The 27,956-nt window shown below is 48.9% G+C and overlaps 2 long non-coding RNA genes across 2 annotated transcripts in view; one reads left to right on the top strand and one right to left on the bottom strand.

Moving 5' to 3' along the window:
- The first annotated feature begins 3,684 nt into the window (after positions 1-3,684).
- Positions 3,685-27,956, top strand: part of LOC118001941 — a 42,157-nt gene continuing 17,885 nt past the window's right edge. The window contains exons 1-3 of the long non-coding RNA XR_004676890.1: positions 3,685-3,697; positions 3,980-4,075; positions 7,770-7,829. This is a non-coding gene — a long non-coding RNA (uncharacterized LOC118001941). The remainder of the gene's footprint in view (positions 3,698-3,979; positions 4,076-7,769; positions 7,830-27,956) is intronic.
- LOC118001940 lies at positions 10,555-17,056 on the bottom strand. Its single transcript, XR_004676889.1, has 4 exons — positions 16,914-17,056; positions 13,047-13,210; positions 12,173-12,211; positions 10,555-10,831 (listed from the first exon to the last, which is right to left on the bottom strand). It is a non-coding gene; the product is annotated as an uncharacterized LOC118001940 (long non-coding RNA).

The following is a 27,956-nucleotide window of genomic DNA, read 5'->3' as shown; positions in this document are numbered from 1 at the left end:
GGTTTTGAGGGTTTGGGAGGATTTTGTGAAACTCTGGAGATTGGAAATACCAAGGCCGATGATCATGCCCCTAGAAATTAGTAATTCTCTTCATTTTACTAAATTCTTCGAACATATCAACTTGCAAAATGCAACAGCCTGATACAAACCATGTGGGCCAGTTAAACATGCCCATCAGAGCGTGGAGAACTTACCTCAAGCACCAGACCCCTCGGAGTTAGCAGGGGTCCCTGCCCTCAGAGCCTGACACACAGTTTTATGCACTATTGTGGATGAGATGAACTTCAGACCGGTTGGGTTTTCGTGGCAGAATGGGGCCAGAGTCAGATTCCTGATCTCACTTCTGTACTCGGGTGGCTTTAGCCTTCCTTTGGTTATAGGAGACCCACAGGGTGAAGGGGTTCTCTCCCATCCTCCTCTCCTTCCTTCCAGGGCGGGGGACATACCGAGTTCTCCTGTTTTCATTTACTTGGGAGAGTAATTTTTACGGGGGCCAGGTTTCAGGGAGCGTGGTGCCTGTTCACATCTCATTTTGAAAGAGGACTTTGGCTGCCTCCATTTTGACCTTAAACTTTCCAGTTGGGTTCCTCTTTCCAGCTGGTCTCTTGGCTCAGGGGGAAGACCCTGTGGGCAAAGCAGGTTCCCTGATGGGAAATGAAACTACCCCTCAAGCAGAAGGATTGCCCTGGGCCAGCAAGACCTGCCTGTGATTGACTCCGCGACAGTGATCCGTTGCCTGCCTGCACATACCCACCCACCTTTGCCCCACATTTTCCTTATATAAACCTGGACATATTTTCCACCTTTTGGAGACAGTCTTTGAGACACTAGTTGGCTGTCTTCCAGGCATTGGCTTCACTGAAACAAATTCCTTTCCTATTTTACCACTACTCATTTCTCCACCTTTGGGTTTTGTCAGCAGTGAGTGGCCAGAGCTGGTCTGATTGGGATCCCCCCGCCCCCCCCAGCCAGGTGCTCAGACACCCCTGCCCCCCCATTATAATTTCACTATGATTTAGTGGCCAAGGACTCTTGAAATACTCCCCACTCCTTGTCGGCTGTAGGGCTTGCTTCACTAAAGACCCATTTCAGCAAGTATGCTTTGAAAGCCATTTTTTCTTGGAAATTGATGCTTGTGGCTGGGATTCCTGGAAATCAGCTGTTTGAGGTGCTAATCCTGTTGAAAATGTTGTTCAAGTTTTCTTGGGATTGGATTGAACACTCTGACCCCGTCGCACATGATTTCTTGAGTCCTTTATTTGAAGCTTTATCCTTTAAGGTATTCAGATAGAACCATTGTCTCCTTTCTGAAAAATTGTTTTTCTCTTCACTAATTGTTCATGCCTCCTAACGCCATGTGAGCTTCTCAGATGTGGCTAATACTTTCCTGGGTCGATTATGGTTTTTTGAAAGTTGTCTTTTTTATTTTACTTTATTTTTTAGTCTTGCAGTTAGTGTGTGTTCATGGTCTTATCTCTTCTCTGTCCGGCACACCTGGTGCCGAGTCTGGGCAGGTTGTCCCCAGGGAAGTGCCACAGGCTTAAAAATGAGTACAGAGGTAACTCACCAGAGGTGGTTGTTTGTTTCTAAATAATCACCTTGGCTGCTTCAGAAGGCCACGATGCACAGTGACTAAGCCCGGAAATGTGATTCCAGAGCTCCGGGATTACATCTTGTCTGGCTATCTCCACGGGTCCGTCAGCGCTCCTGGCTCCTTCGCCTCACCTGTGGAAGGGCTGAATGATGTCCGGTGCCTCTGTCGGGGCCACATCGGCAAAGTTTAAAAAGAGCCATCAGGCTGAATCGTGAACCGTATTTTCAGCAATTCCTAGAGGTATGCCTTTTAATAAGAGCTCTTTTGTGTCTTTTGACAGCTGATTGTGGTACGGTCCCAGCACATCAGCCGGAGGCTGGGCTCCTGGGCTGAGTTGTCCTCCTCAGTGGGAGGCAGGGGGCTTGGCCGGTCATCACAGGAGGTCCCAACCAACGTCCTTCTCCATAGGCCTTCCCCAAACAAAAGGATGGTGTTTCCCTTCAGTCTGCCTACCTCAGAGTGCTGGTGGAAAATTCCAGAACGTGGAAGTTTTATAAACACCCAATAAGGAATTCAATTTCACTTCCCTCCCCACTGCCTTTGGGGCTCCATGTTCTCAGTCATTCAGGTATAACGATCTTGACATCCCACCAGCACTATTTTTATGTCAATGATTTCCCTATTTTTATTATGTAAATATCGTTTCATTTTATGTTATTAATCTGTGACCTCCTACCCTATGCCCCAAGTTACCTTATTAGAGTGAACACATTGAAGCCCTTCGCTCTGCTCTTCAGCGAATGCTTTGAAAACAACATTATTTTTATTTTGGATGGAATTAATTTTCACGATCTTACTGGCCTGATTTTGTAGATAGATAAAGTGCCTCCTAAATCAACACTAAGAATGGAATGGAGCCTCTCCTGTTAACTCTGACTCCATTTGCTCTGAAATATAAAGTATCTGGGATTTGAGCTAGTTTATTATTATTTTTTTTTTGTAAGCAACTGGATTTCTTAGTGACTTTATAAAGATGAAAAAGACAAAGGGATTGATAATTTTTGGAAGCAGTAAGCCATGGTCTTATATATTCTTCTCAAAGGTAAAGGAATTTGCTGTAGAAATGAATAGAGGTATTCGACTTTAACACTGTTTCCCAAATGGGGACCAAACATGAGATTAGCATGTAGAAGCCTGGGAGATGAATCTTTTATTCTGGGAGAGAAATGAGAAGGAACGGTGGCTGGAAATGTCTCCTTGAGACACGCACACGTCCTGATCCCTCTGGAGAGAAATTGGGATCACCGGTCCTTCATTTCCGGCCCTGCCCTGTGGTGGGTGCCTTCGGGCACGTTCCTTCTCTGTGAGCCTCAGGATTTTCTCATCTATGAAACTGGATTGTTAAATCCCCATTAGATGGAAGTTAAATGAGAAAATGTGCAAGATGCGCACAACATTCTCCCTGGAACTTGGTAAACGATTGACCCTACGTTGTTTGAATTAATATCCGCCCCACCAACTCTTGTCCTGACTTGGACAGGTGCTGTGATTGGCGGTTTGACCAGCCCACTTTGCTCTGGTTCCCCCCGCCCCGCCCCAAGCCTCGGCCGCCTCGGGGCTGGGCCGCCGGGGCCAGGATCGTGCGCCCAGGCGAGGGGGCTGGACGGGACCGCCGGCGCGCGGGGAGCGGGGCCTCGGGGGCCGCAGCCCCTGCCGCCCCCCTCCCCCTCCCCCTCCCCCGGCCGCGCGCTCCTGCGGCCCGGCCCTGCTGCTCTCCTGCGGGGGCCCAGCGCTCGGGATGGGGTGGGCGGCTGGGAGGAAGCGGAGGCCCTGCTTCTGCTGCCCGGTGCGCGGCAGTTCCGACACCAGGGTTTTCTTCAGTGTCCGAGCAGGACAAGCCGCTCCCCTGCACCTGGCTTCCTGCCTCACCCCCGTGTCGGGCTAACGGGGGTCTCGTGGGGCTTAGGGAGTGGTTGGCGAGGGAGGGGGTGTGGGGGCGCGCGTGTGTGCGCGCGCGTGTGCCGCGCCGCGAGGGAGAAGGGCAGAGTCTGCCGCAGGGCCCCCTCCTCGCTTCCCCTCTTCCCAGCCCCTGGTTGCTATGCAGTTTCTATGGCAGCGGCATCCTCAGACCCAACTTGCACCCATCATTTAGAGCTAATTAAGGTAAAATAGTGGGGGGAGGGAAGGAGGGAGTGGCCATGGAGGGGGGAGGGGCGAGGCCGGGAAGCCGCGCGGAGGCTGCAAGCGCAGGTCGCCCTGCGGTCTGGGCTCCGCTCGTCGGCCCGGCGCGCAGCCCGCTCGCCCCGCAGCCATACTGCGGACCCCGGCCCCCCCCCCCCCCCGCCCCCGGGCCCCTCTCCCCGCGCTGCCTGCCCCTGCCCGGGCGCTGACACCCCGTCTGCCCCCTCTCTGCACTGTTCGGTGCCCCTGCTTCTTCTCTCCCAGCACTTGGTCAGACGGAAAGGAAAGTTTTAAAAAATGCCGATTGCACAGTTGCTGGAGCTATGGAAGAAGATCGAGGTGGAGCCCATGGAAATAGAGGTGAGCACCAAGGAGAGAAGAATGCATTCTGCAGGAGCCTAACTGTGGCTCGCGGCATGTCTCATAGAATGGATTCGTATTTACTGGGGACTTTTATGTGACAGAAGCTTGAATATTTAATGTGTGCAGGGCTGTGTATGTCGTGTCCTATGGATGCATGCGCGTGTGTGCATACATGTAAACATGTGTACAGGTGCCCACACACGGGGCGTTGGGTGGGGTGTAAATTAAATGAATGAAAGCCAGTGCGTTGAAGGAAGAAACTGTTGCTCTTAAACCAAACTTCAGGATGCTTCCCGAGCAATGTGTGTATCTTGGAAGTCTTCACGGGCTTCCAAACTAATCTGCGTCCGTTTGATTTTCCTTCAACAAGTGGCTTTACATTTTAAGATCTCCATTTGCTACAGTCGAGGATGAAACCAGGGGCAAAACAGTGATGACTTCCTAAGAAACAGAAGGCATGAAGACAATGCAGGGTTAATAGTGTGTGTGCCTTTCAGTAAAGACGAGTTGTTACAAATAAGGAGAAAAGATAATGAAAGTGTCGGTGGCCCCTCCCCAGGGCTGGCTGGTGGGTGTCCCCTCTGATTCTCTTTAACTACATGCTTCCCCAGGGACCTGGAACTCTCTGGAAGTCTGGTCCATAGAATTAGATTTCCTTAATTTGAATTACAGATGATCAACACACATTTGTCCGTGAAGGGTCAGTCCCTCGTCCATTATTAGACCATCTACTGGATTCTTAGACGTACCCGTGCTGTCTCTAGCAACTCAGATTGCTTTCCCAAATGGCAAATTCTAATAACTTGCTAAATGTTTACTAAGTCCAAGCTTTAATTTTTGTCTTATCTCCTATCCCAGCATCACGTCTGTAAATTCAATTCTTCTTTTAAATGTTACTTATGTTTATATGTACAACCTCTATGTTGAGACATTCACGTAACAATTTTAAACTGAATGGGAGATTCTGTTTTAGAAGAGAATTTACTTAGTGTTTTAAAGTGCTTTTTTGGGGAGCCAGACTAACTTAATGCTTGTACTATACACTGATGTTCGACAGAGGGGGTAGAGCACTGCATAGATACGAAGCCTATTTTCTGATGGAAGAATGTACCATTGCTGCCGATGACTAGCACCCAAGTCTAGAGAGGTGACACCCCCGCTCTTTATGTCATTGACTGTTCTGTTTGCCGAGGATGTCGTTCCTGGCGTCCAAGACAGTGCCTTAGAAAGAGCCTCTCACTTACAAGGGTTGCTAATTCAGGGCTCATTTTTTTTTTTTTTCTTTTGAGAGAGATTTGAGCTTTTAAAGAAAGTGAATGAATGAATTGAATTAAGAACGATTAGCCAGGAGTTCTCTGACTTCCTGGTGCTTTCTGAAGCCCTCTTAGTAATCCGAACTATGTCTGTGGTGGAGACCCAGCTCCCAGCCCCCGCACAGCTGGGCCCCACAAAGAGGGGGGGGATTTGGCTTCGGGGCAGAGAAAGGAGGACAGAAGTGGGGAAGCGAAGGGGCTTTGCATAATTTCTCAAGGGGCTCCAGACTTCACATCACTGCTGCTGACCGAAGCTCTAAGGAGCCGCTGGTGTCGGAAATATTTCTGAGATCGACTGAAAATGGACCAGCAGTCAGTATATTCATGTTATTCAAATATGTCACGGACAGCACTGCCTTGCCACCCCATTTAGAGGGCAAATTTTAAAAGTTTTGAGGTTGATGTACATGCCACAACAAATCACGAAAATTGGATAAAGCAGATGGTCTCAAAGCCAAAAAAATTTTCTTCAAGCTTCCTGGGTAGATGTTTGAGGATTGCATACCCTCTGCAGTATGCTTTATGGAGACAGAGCATCCAGTCCCATTGCTTTGGAACCCAGAAAATCAGAGCTTTTTCTGGAAAGGTTAAATGTGAAGCCTTGGTCCCGAAGTCCTTCGGGTCCGGGGGAGTCCTCTGAATCCACACAGATGGGAGATCTGTGTGCTCTGGAACTCAGGCTTATTTTGCTTTCCAGGTTTGCACATGTTTTATGTTGTATGTTACTAAAATATCTCACATGTCAAGACATTGGGCAAAACACATGGAATACGTTTGGCCTCTGCACTCCAAATTAAATATCACAAAATCCTTGCGTGAGAAGTTTCACATGCTCTTCCTGTAAGAGAATCTGCTATACGGCGCAAGTGATTCTATGATTCGCTTTTGCACAAATTTAACAGGACTAATGGCTGGTTTCCCAGTGCTAGCGACCAACACTCTGGGATTCCAGTTCTTCTCCAACTTATGAGTCGCTCTCCCCTTGCCTTGTTTTCTTGAACTGGCCTGGGCTGGGTTTGAGGCTCACTGTACTGGACACACCGTTATCTTTACATAAACCAGCTTTGCCTCAGCACATAGATGGGGGAAACTCATTTGATTATCGAGGGAGAGTATTTGCGGTTTTATGAATGGTTTTGAAATATTTCGGGTGGTATATTTGACCAGTTAGTGAGATGTATTTTCAAAGAAATGTATGCTAATTAAAAACTGGGCCCTCCATAAAATCCCTGAAGAATCTGGCCTTAAAAAGCAGCATACATATGATGTTTTACTGGCTTTCAGCAGGCTTTATCGTGGCCAAGGGCATGCCTGGGGTGGGGCGGGAAGGTGAGAAAATGGGAGACAGGATGAGTAAGGTGGTGGTGGAAGGCTGCCCACAGGGGCTCGCTGACCCATTTATCCCCTTTTCATGTTCTTTTAAAGGAATAAGCATGACCTTCCTTTCTGGGATGTCCTCATGCATTAAAGAAAGGAAAAGCCCCTGTCTTTAAACAATGCAGATCAAATAGGACTCCCCGACATCTCACGGCCTAGCTTGTCCGTTGCTGGTTATCTTAGAGCCGCTAGGTGAGCAGACCGCCTGGAAGTGAGGGACCCAGCCGGCTTGGGGTGGTGGCGGGCAATGGTGCCCATGCTGCGAGTCGGCTGGCACTGCTCCTCGAGCTCGCTCCACATCCCTCAGTAGGTAGATGCTGTTAACGTTCCAGATGTATATAGGGAAACTGAGGCCCAGGTTAAGCAGTTTGCTTTAAGTCATGATGCAGTAAGCAAGACTCAGACCCAGACCCTCCTGGTGAAGACTTACCCTACAGAAACACTCTGCTTTATGTGTTTATGGGCCAGGAACTTGACTCTGTCCGAGTTTAGTCATTCTCTGAGCATCAGCTGAGAGATTCCGTCCAAACAAGAATGGTTGCAAACGCCTTCCATTTGTCACTTCTCTGTTTCTGTCTGTTAGTCGTTGAACCCCCACTCGAATCCATAGGCCCTGCCTTGCTGGTCAGGGAGTTACGTAAATCAGTAAATCACCTGCTGCTTTCACTTGTGGCCGGAGTTATACACGCTTGGCTGATGGAGTAATTTACAATTGTGGATGCAAACACTCTGTGCTTTATTCACCGCCTGTTACGCTGAATACATTTCCTGGCAGGAGGCAACCTGCGGTGCGTTCCTTCCAGGCAGGAAAGATCCATTTCCTGCCTGGAGCTGCACGAGGTTTCAAGTAGACACAGGTGGGAGGGGGCCTTGGCTTAGTTGTCCTGTTCTGCTGCGCTAGTAGGGAATAGCTCGTTCGCCCTCGTATTGATTACCGGTGTGATGCTCTTTATAAGAGTGTTGCCATGCTGACGCCATTCAATGTGTATCTTTGTTGTCAGACCGCCGAGGAGGATCTTAACCTGGACTCGGAGCCCACCGTCAAAGATACCGTGGAAGAAGTAATTATACGTGTTTTATTATAGCCTGATTCTTTGGGGAGGAAGGTGGGGTGGAGGGAGGAATGGCAGTTTGAAATTAACAGCCCGTGAGCGGTTATTTTAGTGAAATATATGTGTGTAAACATCCACCTACACAGACACATACATGCACACATGTATGCTGTGTATATGACAGTCAGTACATTTCCCTCAAAAGGGATACATGAGACAGGAAGAAAAATCACAAACCAAGGTAAAAGGCATAGTTTTTGGGCATGGGCTTTTCCGAGGGAGATGGCGTATTATCACCAATAAAGACAGGCGTGTGGAGTAACCAGCCGGGGCACCGAAGTGATACATAATTTCACCTGCCGGAAGGCCTCTGAACACGTGTGAGGCTGTGCTCTCTGAGCCCCACGAGCAGAGTAGGGAAGGGCCCCTCTGTGGGGAGCAGGTCAGGAGGGGAGACGGGGGTTGTGGAGCGGACACCCTGCAGGGGCGTGGAGTGGGGAAGAGCCAAGGGCATTAGCTGTCGCTGGCAACGTCAGCCTGGGTTCCACGCTGTGTGGGGCACGTGCCTGACCCGGGCGGCAGGAAACGGGGTTCGCCCTCAAGGGAGCGGAAAGCTCCAGACCACCCCCGAGGTCGTGGGGGACGTTGTGGGGCCAGCAAGCACGCTCTGAGGGGCCTGGGACAGGAAAGCGCTACATTCCAAAGGGGAATCACAGCCAAAGGAAAGGGATTCTGCTGAAGCAGCTGCACGTTGACCGCTTGTGAAGAAGTGCCCTCCGTGGCCGCCGTAGCCGGGGAAGGTTGGCAAGGCAATTAAGCAGCTTTCATTTCCTGAGTTGTTCAGTGATGCACCACTTGGAAGCATAAAAGTTGTAGGATGTGCAATTCTGTTGCTTTTTATAAAACAGCTGGGAAGGTCTGGTAGCTGGGAGGGGTGGATCAGTGAACGTTGCTGGCTTTACAGAATGGTCTGTTCGGGTGCTAAAAACCGTCTTTCACGTCTGTCAAAATGCATGCCCGCCAGTCTGCATTTTCAGCCCCGTGCCACCGGATCTTATGATCACAGGACATGATATGTTGGTTAAACAAAGAGAAAGGGCACAGAGCGGCCTCATCTTTAGCCGGCGGCCTTCCAGCTCTGCTCTGCAAGCAGCCCGGCTCGGCTCCTGGCTTTGCAAGGAGCTTCCAGCGTTCTTGAACAAAACGTTTGGCCTGGGGAGTGCTTGCCTTCCCTGGGAGAGTAGGTGTAGCCCTGTTTTTGCCAATTTCACGGAGGTGAAAGGCCAAATGGCCTATGAGCCAGAGACTTACTTCCCTGAGAGGACAGGACAACTGGACGTTCCCCGGGAGGGCCAGTGGATAAGGGAGGAGGCCCTCCTTGCAGACTAACAAGGTCCAATGCCCAGGGTCTCAGAGAAACCAAGCCACGCCTGACTGCCACCTTTATTTACACTTTGCTAGGCATTTGTGGGAATTTTGATCACCAAAAACCCGCGGTGCGTTCCTTGCAGGCAGATGGCTGTGGTATGTTAGCTCGGTTCAGGAAGCTCTGCAGCGCGGAGCTCACATAGCTGGTGCCGAGTCTTCCCCTGGTAGGGCCATCCCGAGCGCCATGCCTGTGCGACAGGGGGTGCTCAAAAGTGCTTATGCAATTAACAGAATCTTTTTTAATTTTTAATTTTATTTTTTATTATCATGTTATGTTACTCACCATACATTATATCATTAGTTTCTGATGCAATGTTCCTTGATTCATTGTTTGCGTATAACACCCAGTGCTCCATGCAGAACGTGCCCTCTTTAATACCCATCACCAGGCCAACCCATCCCCCCATCCCCCTCCCCTCTAGAACCTTCAGTTTGTTTCTCAGAGTCCATCATCTCTCATGGTTCGTCTCCCCCTCCGATTTCCCCCACTTTGAGAATCTTTTTTTAAAAACAGATTATTTATTTGAGAGAGGGAGAGAATGCATGAGCACGGACAGGGGGAGGGGCAGAGGGAGAAGCCGACTCCCCACTAAACACAGGCTCTATCCCAGGACCCGGAGATCATGACCTGAGCCAAAGGCAGACGCTTAACAGACTGAGCCACCCAGGCGCCCCTAACAGACTAAGCGAGAATCTTTTAATTCATTCACAGTATTTATTTCCTAAGATCTCCTAGTCTCAGGGTGTCTTATCCTTAACATTTTGGGTGGAAATGCAGGTGCTGATTTGTTGCAATAAAATTATTCGACCTCTTTAAAGTTATTTTTGATAATGGGAGGTGAGACACAGCAAATTATTACTATTTCCCGATGGTAGAATATCAATTTAACTTTGACTCTTAATAAACGAAGGAAGAATTTCCGAACAAGTTTTAGGAGTATTTTGCAGGACGCAATGTTGCTATGTGACAGGTTCGTGGTGTTTGCGGGGCCCCTGAGACATAGCGGGCTGCTTCCTGAGGTTTCTGATAGACGATGCTGGAAGCAACATGCAGGTCCAGCCACAGCAGATGGGTGTTTTCACAACTGAGGGTTGATGGGAAGCAAGCGCTTCCTTGTGCGTCCTCTTGGGCCTTCAGAGTGAAACTGCGGGGTCTCCTGTAACTGAAGGATTTATGGCTCAGACACGGGAGGGAAGTCAGAGCAGAAAAGTTTCACACCGTTGGCCAGTCTGACGTGTATGATGATGAAAAACCCTATTTAGGAAAAAAAAATTCAAATCAACAACAGTTCATTCAATCAAGAATATTTATTGACGCCCGGTGGGCAGAACATGGTGCCCAACATGGAAAGATGACAAGGAAAGTGGGTGCATCCTGGAGGCATGCGGGAGGGGACACGGGAGGGGACTCAGGAGCCGCTGTGGCCTTGTGGTCACTCTGATTCGGTGACTGTGTGTGGCGTCTTCATAAGGATACATTTTAAAGCATAGAACACACTTGGGACATCTTATGTATAAATATCTCAATGTGTGGTTCTCGTCCAGTTGTATTTCACATCATGGCTCCGTCCATGGAAGAACGTCTAGAATAAAGATTGCAATTGAGACAGGAAGTGGGTGTGAGTGCCACGTGCCTCTCCTCACCATTGCAGAGGGAAAGGCTGCCCCCTACCCAGGGTGCCCTTGCAAAAGAAAAAACCCTCAGCTGATCGCGTCAGGAAACGTTTCTTCAGCTGTGTCTTTCAGGGGTTATTGGGAGGGACTCACAGTCCTGGAAGGGAAATCCGGGAGCAGAGAGTTGACCCGTGAATGTGTGGGAGGCGCCTGCTTTGTGAGATTTGCACTCCTGTTCCCTGTCTCCTTTTGCAGGTTATGTGTTGCAAAGCTGGGTGGGAGGTGAGGATTTAGGACCCTACCAGAGTACACGGTTGACTGCAGAATCACATGCTTCGCTTGGGCACACAGTGCAGGATTAGTCCACGGGTGACTGAGCCTAGGTGTCTGGGAAGCCCCTTGGGGCTCCACACAGGAGCCCTGTCATTGGTCCCTGGGGGCAGTGGCGTGTGGTGTGGTGTGGGGAGGCAGGAAGGAGAGGGCCCCTTCCAGGATGCGGAAGCCAGGCCTCTAAGCACCGCTCAGCCCCAGACTTCGCGTACCCACACAACCCTTAACCTTCTGTCTCTGGATCACAGACACAGGTGTTTTAGACAAGTTCCTAATTTCACAGAACAACCTGTGAAAAATACTGGAATTCGGTGTATGCATTTTTAAAGTGCTTAGATATCAGGGTTATGTTATTAATAAAGACCACTTTCTTGTCGACTTCAGAAACAAGGTCCAGATAAGTTATTCTCCACATTGGCATGGTTTTACTTTATTTCCTCAAGATGACTGGGGTGTTTCCCTGTCCCCCCTGAGCTTCTACTCCGGGTTTTGATAGAGATTCTGGCATCTGTAGGCAGAACAGTGTGTGGGGGGGTGGCATCTGCTGAGGTCAGCTACCTCTTGGTGGAGAGCTCTGTCGGGGGCAGAGGGGGGTACCAGGGCAGAGCAGACAACTGCGGCCCGTCTGAGGATGCTTGAAGATACAGTCCCCACTGCCAGGCCCCTGGCCTCTCCTCAGGGGTCAGGTGGACCAATGGCGGTTATTTGGGGCAGGATGTTCTGTCAGCGTGACCTCCTTTAATGACCAGCAGCCTGACTTCCAAGCAGATACAGCTTGGGCCCCTTGATTTCTCTGCTTGGGGGCAAGGCCAGGGAAGAGATTTGGGGGAGCATGGAGGACCCTTCATGCTTGAAGGAGAGAACAACCCAAAAGTGTTATCAGAACCCTTTGGGCTAAAGTCATGGTCAGAGTGGGATGTCACCGGGGTCGGGGCTGAGCCACCCTGATCACCTGTAGGTTCCAGCGTATCTTCTCTTACCTGTCTCGCCCTGGGGATCTAGACAGGGTTCCATTGTTCCTTTAAAAAAAGAAGAAACAATCCAAACTGGTTTGAATAGAAATGAGACAAGAAGAATAATGAAGCCTCAGAACTAATAAAGCAATTAAGAGCAAAGCAATTACAGTTGAAAGCGAGAGTTAGCAGTTTGGAACAGAGATGGTCGGTCTTCCGAGCCCTGCTCAGTCTCTGCCTGCCTGTCGGGTGCTCGTCACGTCTCCTGCGGCTGGCGTCGCCCACGTCACCTCCGCCCCGTCAGCCCGTTTTCGTTCCTGCTGCTTTCCGTTTTTCCGTCCGGCAAAACACAGGCTTGCGTTCAGGCCTCAGGGAGACTCTGGAGAAGGCGCTGTACCCAGCATGTGTTTGGAGGAAGGGTCGTGGGCTGAGCCCGTGAAAGCCCGTCTGTGCTTGGCCCCGGCCGGCTCGGCAGCACCCCGCACTCGCGCTGACTGGGGCAGAGGTGGAGGAAGATGGGCCATCTCGTCGGGGAAATTGCTGCAGCATGCCACGGAGTCGGCGGTAGCTCTCTGCGAGCCTCCACGCGAGACCAGGGGTCGGCTCTTCCCACGCGCCCAGCCCCGCGGCGGGTCGTCCCGTCCCCACCGGGCCTTCGCGCCCGTCACCGCTGGCCGCGGGAGGACGGCCGCGGCTGGTTCCGCGGCCGAGACGCTCGTCTTTCTGCTTCTGTGACAGAGCCAGCAGCCGGCCCGTTTCTGGGGGGCTTTCCCTCTGACGGTACAAGGACCGCCTCGACTGTGCTGGCCCTGCGCGCCCCGCGGGGACCCTGTCCCGCTGTCTTAGAACACCCTGCCCGGGGGCAACGCGGGCCCGTGTTTGGGCGAGCAGAGCAAATTACCTGCACGGTCTATGTCCGGGCTGGAGCCGGGGTGAACGAGCAGGTGGCCGTGGGGGACAGGCCAGCAGCGGAGGTGGTGGCCGGTCACATAAGACGCTGCTTGTCCGGGGCCAAGGGTGCTGACCCATCCATGACAGCCAGCAATACCCGTGGCCGGGTGGCTGCTAAATCGCGAAGCAAACACCTCGTTAAAGCTGCACTTCAGCCCAGAGCAGGGCTTGGAAAAAGCCCTAAGATCAAGTGTGGGGTGTCCTCTAGGGCCTCCTGTGTTTGAGCCCCCAGGGAAGGATGGCACACCAGTCCCACCAGAGAGGAAGCCCAGTGACTTGCTGGAATAAGAACGCCGCCTCTTAACGCGAATCTGATTTCTATCACCTTCCGTCCTTGCTGAGCCGCAGAGAGGTGGGAGGGAGGTCCCTTACTTTCCCTCGGTGTCTCAGGTGGTGAAATTGAGGCACTGAAAATGCTGTGATTCACTCAGTATGATGCAGAGCCAACAAATAAGGGAATTTCAAGCCAAAGCTATTCACGCTGCTGTGCTTTCTAATCCTAGAATCTCTGATCCCCTGGTGTAGCTGATGGTGGCTGATGGCTTTTTGGCTAATGGGATCAGGGCCCAGGTCAGACGCTGTGGCTTGTCTTCTCCTCTGGGCTTAAAGCAAGGTGACAGGTGCCTCCCCGGCCCACACACGGGAGGCCTCGGGCAGCGTCCCTGCAGCCATATCCATGCTTCCTGGGGCTGTGGGGGAACTCAGGGGCTCTACATTGTCACACTGGGATTCTCTCCCCTTTCCTCTTTTCAGAATTCTCTCTCCCGCTCTCTTCAAAGTGGGAAAATACAGAATTGGTTTCTATGTGTACCAAAACATCCAAGAATTACAGAAGTTCCTTATCTTCTGTTAACCTCAGATGGATAATTTGAGTGTTTATGGTAAGAGAGGATACCTGTATCCTCCATAGTGATGCTCTATGTGTGGGGGTAAAATTCAAAGTATCAGGTGGAAAATTGTGTAGTGTATGACCGTTCAGATATTTTGAGGGAATAAAGAGTAAAACAGCAGAACTATACTCATGTAACAGGTGCAGCTGTGAGCTGAGTGTGGAGACACAGACTTTGCAATTTATGTGAGTCATAAACCTCTCTAGGGAATCGTTAAGACATATTTTTCTCCAAGATGTAGTACCAAAACACCCCTCAGTGCCAAATGCGTGTTGAGTAAGCAGCCAGCTGGGCGTCAGCAGCGTCTCTGCCCTCCGTCTCTGTTCTGGCCCCGCTTCCCTGGGTGCTGGTGGGGGGCTCGGGTCCCTCGGCCCTACCCCGGTTCCCATCCTCCCCAGAACGAAGGGAGCAAGCGGTGGGCGCAACTTATATGCAAAGAACTCGAAGTCTCTTTGAAGACCTAGTTTGGGGAGCATCTACTGTCTATTTTAGGCTTGACAGAAACATGAGTAAGACCTCCTGTTCTTCAGGAAATCATAATCTTTGAGGATTCAGACACATAAACGCCTGTTTCCAGAGTAATAGGATAAATACCAGAGGGTGATTTCTAGATTCTTCTCGAAATGACGAGGGTCTCCGGGGATGTGGGGGACCACAGGCCCTGGGCGCACGCCTGGTGGGAGCCAGCCCTCCCCTCCCCCCCACTTCCTCCCACCCTCCCTCCTCCTCAATTCCCCTGGCAAATGTCTGAGTGAGCACTGTGTGCCTGGCACTGTGCCAGGCTCTGGGGACTCAGTGACTCAGATAACAGAGACAGACTAAAGTCTCTGCTGCATGGACCTTCCATTTTAGTGTTCTTTCAAATAAGCAACTAAAGGCGACCATTCCATTCCAAGTGGTATAGGGAGAGCAGTGGGGATGGAGAGTGAGGGGGGCCATGTCGGCAGAGTGGTGGGTGGAGAAGCCCCTCTGGGCTGGTGGGGTTTGGGTTGGGACTTGAATGAGGGGACACACCAGCTAAGGAACGTGGGGAAGACAGTTCCAGGCGCGGGGTGGGTGTGGCGGCCGGGGGAGCGCGGGAGCCCCGCGTGGAGAAGGCGGGGTGCAGGGCCGTGGGGACCCGGCTCAGGTCTCTGGGTGTTACTCTGGATTTTCTGGGAAGCTGCGGGGACTTCTAAGCAGGACCCTCCCTTGGAGCTCATGCGGAAAGAGTAGCCTCCGGGAGGCCGGTGCAGGCGAGCGGCGGGGTGCAGTGCACGGCTAGCAGGTGTTTGTCGGCTGCCCGGGTATGGCATCCAGGCAGCCGGGCAGCCGGGGCTCCTTCCCAGACTGCGGTGTCAGCTCCACAGATGGGGCTCAGACAGCAGACATTCATGCCCACAGTTCTGGAGGCTGGACGGCTGACCTCGAGGAGCCAGCCGTCGCTTCCTTCCAGGCTGGGAGGGAGAGCCCCCTGCAGGTGCCTCCCGAGCCCGGTGTTGCCGGCTGTCTCCCTGTTCCCAGGCTTGTGGACACGTGGCCGGGTCCCTGCCTCCGTCCTCACGGGATGTTCTCCCTGTGTCTTTACACAAGGAGTCCATCACATTGGATTAGAGCCCACCCAGTTGATGACTGACTTCTTAGCTAATTATGTCTGCAGTGACCCTCTTTTCAAATAAGGTCATGTGCTGAGGTCCTGGGGCTTAGGACTTTTGAGGGTAGAGTTCAACCCATAACAAATACAATGTTTGAGAAACTCAGTTTTCTTGGCCTCATGGGTCTGGGGCTCAAAGTCTTTGGTGCAGACCCTGCTGTTTAGGGCATGAACTAAAACCCACGCATGTAAGCTGACTAGGTTTGTAGCAATTTCTTCTTCCACACCAACCAAACAGCGTGTGGGGCTCCCTCTGACTTTGGGCAACCCCAAGCTCCCGGTGGTGGGGGTGCCTAGTTTGGGATGAGAGCACGTTTTGGGGTGATTTTGCCTCAGACACCCGACCTCCGCCGGCACAACTCTCCCCCTCGGTCAGTCCCTGTCCCTCTCAGAGCGTGGTCGTGGGGGATGATGCTTACATGGCAGCAGGAGGAGGGAATAAAACACAAATCATCACACATGCTGCAGAAACCCTCCCCTGTTCTCAGCCACGAGGCCCCCATCCCGGGCCCTCTCCTGACTTCACTGCGGTGTGCCTCTGGGGGGGGCCAGGGGCGGCCAGCGTGGTGGGGACAACGCGTGTCGAAAGAGCCACGGGCTCAGAGCTTTTTAATTTTTATGTTTTCTTGCTCTGCAGTTAGGCTCCTTTCTTGGGCTTTCATCTTGCCTTCCTGCAGGCCTAGGAAACCGCGTCTTCTGCCCCTTCCCGACACCTGACGGGCCCCGCGGCCGCTGCCTCCCAGAGAGCGGGGCGGCCTCCGTGACCAGAAGGCCGCGGCGGGGGCTCGGGCTTGCAGACACCTTTAACAACACAGGGAGGAGTGGGAATACGCAGCTTTCTTTTCAAGTACGGGGAGGCCGTGCGCTCCATCCTTCGTGACCAGTGAAGCGGCTCTGCTAGATTTACGAAAAGCCAGCACGCTCACTATGGAAAACTGGAAGACGGTTGGCAGTAGGCCTCACGAGCGCGGCTGACGGACCCCGGGGACCTGGAGTATTGCTGTGGGGTTGTCAAGGCGCATGTAGAAGTCAACCCAGAGGGCGCCTGGGTGGCTCAGTTGGTTAAGCGACTGCCTTCGGCTCAGATCATGATCCTGGAGTCCCGGGATCGAGTCCCACATCGGGCTCCCTGCTCGGCGGGGAGTCTGCTTCTCCCTCTGACCCTCCTCCCTCTCGTGCTCTCTCTCATTCTCTCTCTCTCTCAAATAAATAAAATCTAAAAATAAAAAATAAAAAAATAAAAATAAAAAAAGAAGTCAACCCAGAACCCTGCCTTCGCCCAGCCCTGGCCTACCTGCACTGTGCAGCCTTCTGTTCCCTGGGTCTGGCCGCCCTGCAGCATGTCGCCGGGCTGCCCCAGCTTGCTCAGGTCCGGAGGAGGGCAGAGGGGACGGAGGCGGGCCTGCTCCCTGACGGGGCGTGCTCACTCGCAAGTCTGACCGTCAGCTGGAAAGTCTGATAAAGCTGCAGATCTGGCCTAGCAGGTCTCGGGGGGCCTGAGAGTCTGCATTTCTAATCAGCCTTTTCCCCAGGGGTGTGGTGCTTCTGGTCTTCAGGCCACACCTTGAGTCCCCAAAACAGGGAACCCTCAGAACAAGGGCAAGATACACTTAGAAAAGGCTTTTCCTAGAAGCAGTGCGGTAGACTGGGCAGTCTCTGAGAACAATGTCATTGACTTCCAAATCCATTTTTTCTCCAAGCGACTGGCGTTAGGTCATGGATTTGTCTTGTTGCTAATATCTGTAGTCATTGCTCCATCACAAGTATTTTGCTCTATGTATGGAGAATACTAATTTATTCAATAATTCAACTCATGATCTATTGGGAGGGTAGATATTTGTCATTTTCTATTTTAGTTATTACTATTTTTAAGCAGCATGAGTTTATGATCTTACGGCTCGGGAGAGCAGACCCCCACGGTCACTGGGCTCAGCTCGGGCATTGGCAGGGCTGCATTCCTTGTGGGAACTCCAGGGCAGAGCCCGCTTTCTTATCTCAGTCCACACCCTGGGCTGCCGGCCCTGTCCACCTTCAGAGCTGATGGCACGGCATCGCATCTCTGCTGATGTCTGCTTCGGCCCTCACATCTCCCTCTGACTGTGGTCCTTCTGCCTCCCTCTGATGAGGACCCTGGTGACTGGCAACCATTTTTAAGTTGGTAAACTGAACTACTCAAACGTCTCTATTATAAGGCGAGAAGCAAGTCCATTTAGTTTTACATTTAGAAAATAATATAAAGTAACTAAACTCTCCGATATGGCACATTCCCCCATTCCTGTTCATTCCTTCTCCTTTTACCTTCCTTAAAGGTTGCTCTACAAATAGCAAATATTTATTCACTTATCTAGGAAATATTTCTTCAGCAGCTGTCCTGCAAAGGGCAGTTTGGAAGACGTAGTGATGAATGACTCATGTCCCCTGGCTTCAGGGTTTCTGTTGGATAGAAGAACTGATAATTACAGTACAAGGCACACCATGATACATTCCTAAGGACAAGGCAGAAAGTTACTTTAAACAAAGCGGCCAAGTTCGTAGGGAAAACACAAAGAAAGCAACAAGGTGGAGAGCACTGTGATTCAGCTCACAGGGAGCCCAAGCGGTGGTTGTGTTCGCTTCTGATTGCCATGGTAACAAATGACCACACAGGTGAGGGTTCCAAGCCACAAAGGCCTAGAGATCTGGAGGTCAGAAGTGCTAGAATCTAGGTGTTGGCAGGGCTGCGTTCCATTCCAGAATCAGCTTTCTTGCTTTTTCCAGCCTCTGGAGGTGTCTTAGTTCCTTGGCCCACCCTGCCCTCTGCTTCCACCCTCCCATCTGCTGACTCTGACCCTCCTGCCTCCCCCCAGAATCAAACCCATCTGTATGATTCAGGATAGTCTCCCCATCTCAAGATCCTTAACCTAAACACGGAAGGTAACCCATTCACAGGCTTCAGGGCTCCCCGTGTGGAGCTCTCTGGGTGCCGTTATTCACAATGGGCTTGTCTATGGGACAGCTGGTCTGTTCTCTTCACAAGTCTGAAGCAAAAGACCAGGAAGGACAATTGCATATTATAGGGACAAAAGAGAATAAAATGTAATGTGTATTTCCAGGCTGAGTCCTGATCTGAAGAAACCAACTGTAAAACATGTTCCTTGGGGCAACTGGAGGATTTTGAATGTGGAATAAGTCATATTTTTGTAGATTACTTTTTGTTAGTATTTTTTGCTCAAGTATTTTTAGGTAAAGTATATGAACCATACATTTCACTGCTAAATATTTCATTTTTTTCCCCTGAAACTTAACATTTTCCTACATAAGAACAGTGCCCATTATGACTGACAGGTGGAGGCTTTCATTCTGCCTTCCCCTAAACCATTAGATTAGGAAGGTCAAAAGCATCTCACTTTATAAGTTAAGGGCTACCTACCCTTCTGTCCATGTTATTTTACTTCCATGAAAAAAATCAGTTACAGCTAAATTGTACCTCTGTTGGACAGGGCATTGATGTTTAGCTATTAATTTTAATTAATTAATTTTAATTTTAACAAAGAGCATTAGCTGCTGACCTCTTCATACGACGCTTTTAAATACCAAAAGTACTCCGTTCGTGACTCAGACATACCTTGTTTACCAGACAGGGATTTGGAGTTTGTGACCTAGAGCCTTGGTCAATGAGTACTTGATCATGAATAGAGTCAACATAATTTTTGTGTGCCTTGAAAGCAGGAGTTAAAAAGAGGTCTTAAGTTAATTGTAAATTAGGGCAAATTCTGCTTCTTGATTGTTTTTTCTCATGTGAAAACTTTAGCGGGGCGGCCTCCGTGACCTTTACTTCTGAAGGGAAAGATACTCGGATACATTATTGGTTCAAAGCAAGCAAACAAACAGCATCAACAAAAGACTTTGGTGCTCTGGTTCTGCTTAGGATGCAGAAAGTCATAAAGAAAATGTTCTTGAGAATGAGAAAAAGCCAGGTGAGCTACAAAGTCATACTTCTCCTTGAACCCATCAGAGAGTAAGGCAACCAGGGAGCTTTATCCTAAAGGATGACAAGCGCCTTCGAGGAGGGCTGGGACATGATCTATTTCACCTGTGGCAGAGAACAGGTGGAAGAAACAGTCATGGAAGTGGGTAAAAACAAAACAGCTGAGTGTGGGCTTCTGCACCAGTTTAGAATCTGGGGGCCCCAGGCATACGGGAGCCCACACTCCTTGCATCTCCTCTCCATGGGCCTTCCCTGGAGGTATGTGAGAAAGATCGGGGCCAGGGCATGACTGGAGGGAGACCCAACCCAGCTGCTAGACTTCTCTCACAGGATGCAAAGGCCTAAGACCATGGGAGGAGCCTCATGCTCCCTCCAATGCTCAGGACCATGGAGGGATCCTGTCTGTGGGGCAGCTAAAGGCTAGCTGCTGTGAAGGGGTCAGGAATCCCTCCCTGCTCCCTGTACTTCTAGATATTACCAATAAGAATTGGAAATTGAAATTAAGTTATATGCAATAGCCTGCAAAGACTGTAACACATAGGGATAAATCTAACAAAATCTATGCAAAGTTTATATACTGAAAACTATAAAATACTGCTGGGGAAAAAAACACTGCTGAAAGATTAAAGAAGACGTAAATTAATAAAGAGACATACCATATTCATGGACCAGAAGACTCAATATTATTAAGGTGTTCATTTTCCAAATTGATTTTGCTAGTCAATGCAGTGCCAACTGAAGTCCCACCAGATTGTTTTCCCTTTTATTTTTAGAGCAGTTTTAGGATCACAGAAAATTGAGCAGAAAGCACAGAGATTTCCCAAATAGTCCCTGGCCCCACTAATGCACATCCTCTCCCACTATCACTGTCTCCCTCCAGAGTGGTACATTTGTTACAGTCGATGAACATACATTGACACATCACAGTCACCCAAAGCCAAAGTTTGCATGAAGGATAGAGCATGGTGCTGTTTGGACGATGCATGATGACATCCATCCATCATTACGATATCTTACAAAGTAGTTCCACTGCCCTGAAAATCCTCTGTGCTCCTCTGAATTTATTTCACCTTTTTCACTCTGTGACCTCTGCTTCAGGTTCATCATCTGTTAGTGCAGATAAGATTTGTGTCTACTTCATAGTTGTGAGATTAAATTAGGAAATACTGAGCGAAAGTTTGGCTAACTGCCCGCACACAGTGAGCACGCTGTAAATGCTCGCTGTTAGGATGATCTGCATTGTCATGGAAGAAAAACGTCACGAAGCATCTTAATTAGGCTAATTAAGTTGTCTTACATAAAAGAGCAAGCTGTTTTCAAATACGCTGGCAAGATCTATTTACGATGAAACATTTTAATGGGGACATTATAAATAAATTCTGCTCTTTAAGGCATCATGGAAACGCTTTGGCTCCACAGTGCTTTTCCAGCTTCTAGTTCCTTTGATTATGTGTGCTTGGAAGTAATAAGTGTATATTTAGAAAACATATGATTCATGGTTTTCATTAATTTAGACTGTCCTTTACTTATTTAAAGATTTTATTTATTTGAGAGAGAGAGAGCTCATGAGTGGTGGGGAAAGGGACAGAGGGAGAGGGAGACGCAGACTCCCCGCTGAGCAGAGAGCCCAACATGGGGCTTGATCCCAGGACCCTGGGATCATGACCTGAGCTGAAGGCAGACGCTTAACCGATTGAGCCACCCAGGTGCCCCTGTCATTATTTAAATATCTACTTATCAGCTACCTATCGTCATCATCAACTTGTTTCTATTATCTATTTATCAATCAGTCATTCTATCTATCTTTTATCTACCTATCCGCAGTATGTAATTTTGAGATTGTGCGTATATATGTATGTGTATGTGGTAGAATATAGTTTGTTTGAAATGCTTCCTGTTGTAATTTCCCTTCTCAGTTTTGGAGGAATTTCTCTCTATCACCTTTTGCTGCTATGACCAGGCATGGGGAAGGCGAGGAAGAATACAGCCAGGGAAAGAGGAAAGAGGATGTATGCCCTAAAAGAACTCCTACCAGGAAGTGTAAAGCCCTTGTTCTGTAGGAAGATGCTCCTGTAAGGAGGTGCAGAGAAGGGCAAGAGCATGAGCTCAAGGCACTATGTTCTCATTTTCCTCAGAGTTGATCTTTTTTTTTTTTTTTGGCAGAGGTGGGGGAGGAGTGATGGTTGTTAGAAACATTAAAGAAGTTTAAGGGTAAATTCGAGTGAGAGGTGTGGTCCTCACTTCTACCGGCCAGGCCTAGAAAGTCCACCTGCTTCTTTAGAGATGCACAGTGGTCGTGACCTCCATGGATCCAACATAGCTGAGGAAGGATCCTGAGGAAACGAGTCTGTGATGGGGCTTCTGGTTTTGGCTGCTTAGAACTGGGATTCTGAAATGAAGACCTGCCTTTGAGGGAGTTTCATAGGAGTGCTCTCGGGGTCCATACTTGTGGGGAGTGAGGGGAGAGACTGGGCAGAAGGAGCAGTGTGCACATAGGTAGCCACAGCAAAGGCCTTGTCAATCCTAATCAAGAGGGCAGGGACCAGGTCATTATACCCCAACACTGGTACCCCCCCAGAAGGGGACGAGCTCTTGGGTGAAGGGGATCTCCTAGCTGAGGGCAGTGACTTGCAGGGATTTGATTCCCCAGCCACTGGAAGGGCTGTGCTCCCGTCTTGCAGGGGTGAGGCTGGAGAGCTGGGAGGCATACCCCAGTGTCTGCAGTCAGACTCTTGGTATCGCTGTGGTTCCAAGGAGGCCTTTCATCATAGAAGTAACACTCCCAACTGTGTGGCATGGTCCAGCTCCAAGGAAGAGAGAGCATCTGGCCAGAGGAGTTCAGTGGTCAGGACTCTAGTGTGACGGAAAGGGCCAAGAAAAGGTTTTAGTCTAGAAGGGAGGGGGAAAGAAGAAAGAATGTCCCAAATTTCAAATAAAAGTTCATAAAAATTAACATGGGAGTCAGGATGGAATGTCATGGCTGCGGGAGCCTGGAGAAGGGAGTTAAGGCAGCAGCCCAAATACCAGACCTGCTTTCAGGATCGAGAAGGGAGGGAGACAATACCAGGTGGAGGGAACGTGTCAGATCCCACAACAGAAGCACACCCGTGAGAAAGCACACTGGCGTGGATTCACCACACTGTGCCTCTAAGACAACCGTCCTTGTTTCATTGCCTTGCAGAGAGATGTCTATGAGCTTGGTATAGCTTCTTTCTTGTACACGTATTGAGAGAGATGTTTTATACTCTGGACCAGTGATGTCATTCTTTGGGGGAGATATTTCAAAAATTGTGGTAAAATACACATAAAATTTACCGTCTTAGCCATTTTTAACTGTACAGTTCAGTGGCTTTAAGTTCATCCACACTGTTGTGCAACCATCACCACTGACCATCCAGAAAACATCTTTTATTTTGCAAAACTGAGGCTCTGTACCCATAAGCAATAACTCTCCATGTCCCCTTCCTTCAGTCCCTCCCCTCCCCCCATAGAAATAGACACCCTCTACTTTCCGTCTCTATGATTTTGACTACTCCAGGTGCCTCATATAAGTGGGATCCTACAGGATTTGACTTTTGTGACTGGCTTATTTCACTGAGCATAACGTCCTCAAGGTCCATCCGTGTTGTAGCAGGTGTCAGAATGTCCTTCTTTTCTAAGGCTAAATCAGATTGTATGTATAAACCACATTTTGTTTATTCATCTGCTGATGGACACTTCTTGTTTGCATCTTTGGACTATTGTGAATAATGTGTCTTTGAACATGAGTGTACAAATATTTGTTCCAATTTCTGCTTTCACTTTTTTTTGTGTATATACCCAGAAGTAGAATTGCTGGGCCACATGGTGTTTCTATGTTTCATTTTTTGAGGAAACTCCACAGCAGCTGCCCTGTTTTATATTTCTAACCAAAGGTTCCACAGTCTCCACATCCTTGCTGACATTTGTTATATTCTGGGGTTTTTTTGACAGTAGCTTTCCTAATGGATGTGAAGTGGCATCCCATGGGCGTTGGTCTGCATTTCCATAATGGTTGGTGACGTTGAGCATCTTTTCATGTGCTTATTGACCGTTCGGAGATCTTTTTTGGAAAAATGTCTATGCAAGTCCTTTGCCCATTTTTGATCAGATTATTGTTGCTGTTGTTGAGTTGTGGGAATTCTTTGAACATTCTGGGTATTATCCTCTTATCTGATGTAGGATTTGCAGATATTTCTCCCATCCAGTGGGTTGCCTTTTCACTCTGTTGATTGTGGCCTTTGGTCCTCAGCAGTTTTCCATTTTGAGTAGTCCAATATATGTATTTTTCCTTTGCTGCTGTTTTTTTGGTGTCCTATCCAAGGAGACATTGCCAAATTTAATGTTATAAAGCTCTTCCCTGTTTTCTTCTAAGGGTTTTATACTTTTAGGCTTTATGTTTAGGTCTTTGATTTAAGTCAGTGTTTGTATATGGTGTAAAATAAGGCTCCAACTTCTTCCTTCTATGTGTGTGTCTTCAATCCTTGATCTTCCTTCCAAGGACAAGGGCTCAGAGTCTCCGTGGTGTTAGTACAGAGCTGGGGACACAGTGGGGTCTCGACCCCTGCTCTCTGGGCTCATTGTATGCCACAGGATTTAATATTTCAAACATGATGAAGATGTGGCTTGTTGTTGTAGTCCTCATGCCCTCCAACGTTTCTCAGAACACACAGAGAACTCTATATCAATTTTTAGATTACAAATGTGAACTGCATATCAACTTAGAGTTGATTTGGAGGAGGAAGAGAAAGCTGTGGAAAAATGTTCCAGTGATTCCAGCCAGTTCATAAAATTTACATCTGTTTTCCTCAGTAAAACTTAAAATACCCACCAACCTAGAAAATTTGCCAAAAAAGAACATTTATTTACGTCCTAAGTGTTATTTAATGACTCATTGTTATATTTGTCTTGATTCATTCTTTTAGGTTAATTCCATTTTTCTTTAGTTTCTACTCAAGATTATTGATAAGAAAAGCAGGACAATTGGGGGACAGTCATGCCAGGGCGCTGGTCATTGCTGCTGGGAGATCTCATTTGCAGGGTCCAGAGTCTCCCCCACTCCACCCCCACCCTGGGGTGAAGCCCAGCTGAGCCCGGGGTCTCTTTGTTCATGGCATTATCTAAAAACAAGAGTTAGAGTTACTGCCTGTTAGAAGTGGTGGCTCCGCGCAGACCCAGCTCCCTGGACGCCGCCGTCCCAGCCTGTCCAGTCCGTACCCTCCCTGCTTCCCCACCCCCGGCCAGCATGTGCACACCCTCCTTTCTGTGGTCCCACCTGGAACCCCCAGCCCGATCTCTCCATTCATTTGGAGAACCTGCTGCTGTTCTCACTTTGAAATGGATTCCTGACCATGAGGTCAGCTGAGTTCTTAAAAGGATTTTAAAGGCTCTCTTTCTTCATTTGTGGGGAAACACCCCCTGAATTGCAGCCATGTGGGTGGAACCTGAAGCATGCTCGTTTCCTGTTAGAGGCCACATGGGGAAGGAAGCTCTCAGCCCGACGAGCACTTCGGCCCATTGGGGTATGAAGTTGTGGTCAGCAGGCTTGTGGGGGCCATGCAGCAGAGGGCCCTAACGCATGACGCTTTGGCTTCTAGCTGTCTTAATGGGACAGGTCTGAGCACACGTGCAGGCCCATGCGTGTGCTTGCACATACACACACACATACACACAAAGAATTGAGTTGGAGCCAAATCAAATACTCAATTTCACTTCAAATGTCATGAGGAAATGTGTCCCTGGAGCGTCTTATAAAGCGAAAATCCCAAGTTCTAGCTGCTGACCTAGGACAGGACTCCCTGGCTGGACAGAGCATGGGTGGCATGAGTCACTGTGCAAAGTGGGCCGTTCTGTACTCAGTAGCCGAGGGGCAGAGAATTGTGCTGGTTCCCATTTTGCTTTTGGTCGAGATCACCAGTGGTTCATCATTCGTCCACGCACTGCTCTTCCTGATTTATTTATTCATTTACTTGTTTTCTATAGACATTCGTATTCACAACACATAGAGTATATGTGCCAGTTTGTCCTGGATTTGTTGATGTGTGTGTATAGGTTTACACACCCACACACACCCACACACCCACATACCCCCCCCCCCCCCGAGATGGAGTTGTTGAAAGGAATCCACAGAGAGTGTGAATGTTCAGTTTGAGGGGAGAGTGACATGCTATTTCCTAAATCAGTGTTTGTACAAAGTAAGGAATGATGGTTTTAGGTCACAACGACCCCATCCGGAGGAGCCCACGTGCTTGTGACTCCACACTCACCCAGTATCTGTCAGCAGGTTGTCGCTCTGCAGGGCAGGGCCTTCTGGGGTTTCTCCTTACACAATTTATGTCTTAGGAGGGCAACATAGGAGCATACGTGACATTTAAAAGTTTGCTTTCCTCACCTGACCACCTAATAGCCTCCTGAGACATAGTTTGACTTTGATTTCCGAATACTTCCCATGGAGTAACCCAAGATGTTCTGTTTAAAGTTTCGTAATGAGACGTAGTCCATTTATATCCACTTTAAGGCGTACTGTCATCTTCCCATTCAGTTCAGTGCAGTCCTTTTTTAAGGTGAACACCTTAGACCCTGGCCCTTCAGGAACCTTATGATGGGGTGTGCATGGTTATGAGGGCAATGTGTGGAGGACAAGCGGGACTCTGCTGTTACAGAAGAGTTCTTACCTTATTTTAAAATCTCAGCCAAAGCCTTTTAATCCTCCGTCATCCCTATTCGGAAGAGGCATATGTATCGACAGCAGTATTTTTTTTTTAATTTTTTTTTATTCTTATGTTAATCCCCATACATTACATCATTAGTTTTAGATGAAGTGTTCCATGATTCATTGTTTGTGCACAACACCCAGTGCTCCATGCAGAATGTGCCCTCCTCAATACCCACCACCAGGCCAACCCATCCTCCCACCCCCCTCCCCTCTAGAACCCTGTTTGTTTTTCGGAGTCCATCGTCTCTCATGGTTCGTCTACCCCTCCGATTTCCCCCGCTTCATTCTTCCCCTCCCGCTACCTTCTTCTTCTTCTTCTTCTTCTTTTTTTTTTTCTTAACATATATTGCATTATTTGTTTCAGAGGTACAGATCTGAGATTCAACAGTCTTGCACAATTCACAGCGCTTACCAGAGCACATACCCTCCCCAGTGTCTATCACCCAGTCACCCCATCCCTCCCACCCCACCCCCCACTCCAGCAACCCTCAGTTTGTTTCCTGCAATTAAGAATTCCTCATATCAGTGAGATCATATGATACATGTCTTTCTCTTTTCGACTTATTTCACTCAACATAATCCCCTCCAGTTCCATCCACGTCGTTGCAAATGGCAAGATCTCATTCCTTTTGATGGCTGCATAATATTCCATTGTATATATATACCACATCTTCTTTATCCATTCATCTGTCGATGGACATCTTGGCTCTTTCCACAGTTTGGCTATTGTGGACATTGCCGCTATAAACATTGGGGTGCACGTACCCCTTCGGATCCCTACTTTTGTATCTTTGGGGTAAACACCCAGTAGTGCAATTGCTGGATCATATGGTAGCTCTATTTTCAACTTTTTGAGGAACCTCCATACAGTTTTCCGGAGTGGCTGCACCAGCTTGCATTCCCACCAACAGTGTAGGAGGGTTCCCCTTTCTCCGCATCCCCGCCAACATCTGTCGTTTCCTGACTTGTTAATTTTAGCCATTCTGACTGGTGTGAGGTGGTATCTCATTGAGGTTTTGATTTGGATTTCCCTGATGCCGAGTGATGTTGAGCACTTTTTCATGTGTCTGTTGGCCATTTGGATGTCTTCTTTGGAAAAATGTCTGTTCATGTCTTCTGCCCACTTCTTGATTGGATTCTTTGTTCTTTGGGCGTTGAGTTTGATGAGTTCTTTATAGATTTTGGATACTAGCCCTTTATCTGATATGTCATTTGCAAATATCTTCTCCCATTCTGTCGGTTGTCTTTTGGTTTTGTTGACTGTTTGCTTTGCTTTGCAAAAGCTTTTTATCTTGATGAAGTCCCAATAGTTCATTTTTGCCCTTGCTTCCCTTGCCTTTGGCGATGTTTCTAGGAAGAAGTTGCTTCGGCTGAGGTCAAAGAGGTTGCTGCCTGTGTTCTCCTTTAGGATTTTGATGGACTCCTGTCTCACATTGAGGTCTTTCAACCATTTGGAGTCTATTTTTGTGTGTGGTGTAAGGAAATGGTCCAGTTTCATTCTTCTGCATGTGGCTATCCAATTTTCCCAACACCGTTTGTTGAAGAGACTGTCTTTGTTCCATTGGACATTCTTTCCTGCTTTGTCGAAGATTAGTTGACCATAGAGTTGAGGGTCCATTTCTGGGCTCTCTATTCTA

The sequence above is a fragment of the Mirounga leonina genome, unplaced genomic scaffold (genome assembly GCF_011800145.1).
Source record: "Mirounga leonina isolate KUSES-001 unplaced genomic scaffold, KU_Mleo_1.0 Mir_55, whole genome shotgun sequence".
In the NCBI taxonomy this organism is placed as follows: Eukaryota; Metazoa; Chordata; class Mammalia; order Carnivora; family Phocidae; genus Mirounga; species Mirounga leonina.
The sequence above is the reverse complement of the archived record's forward strand: the minus strand, read 5'-3'. Positions and strand labels throughout refer to the sequence as shown.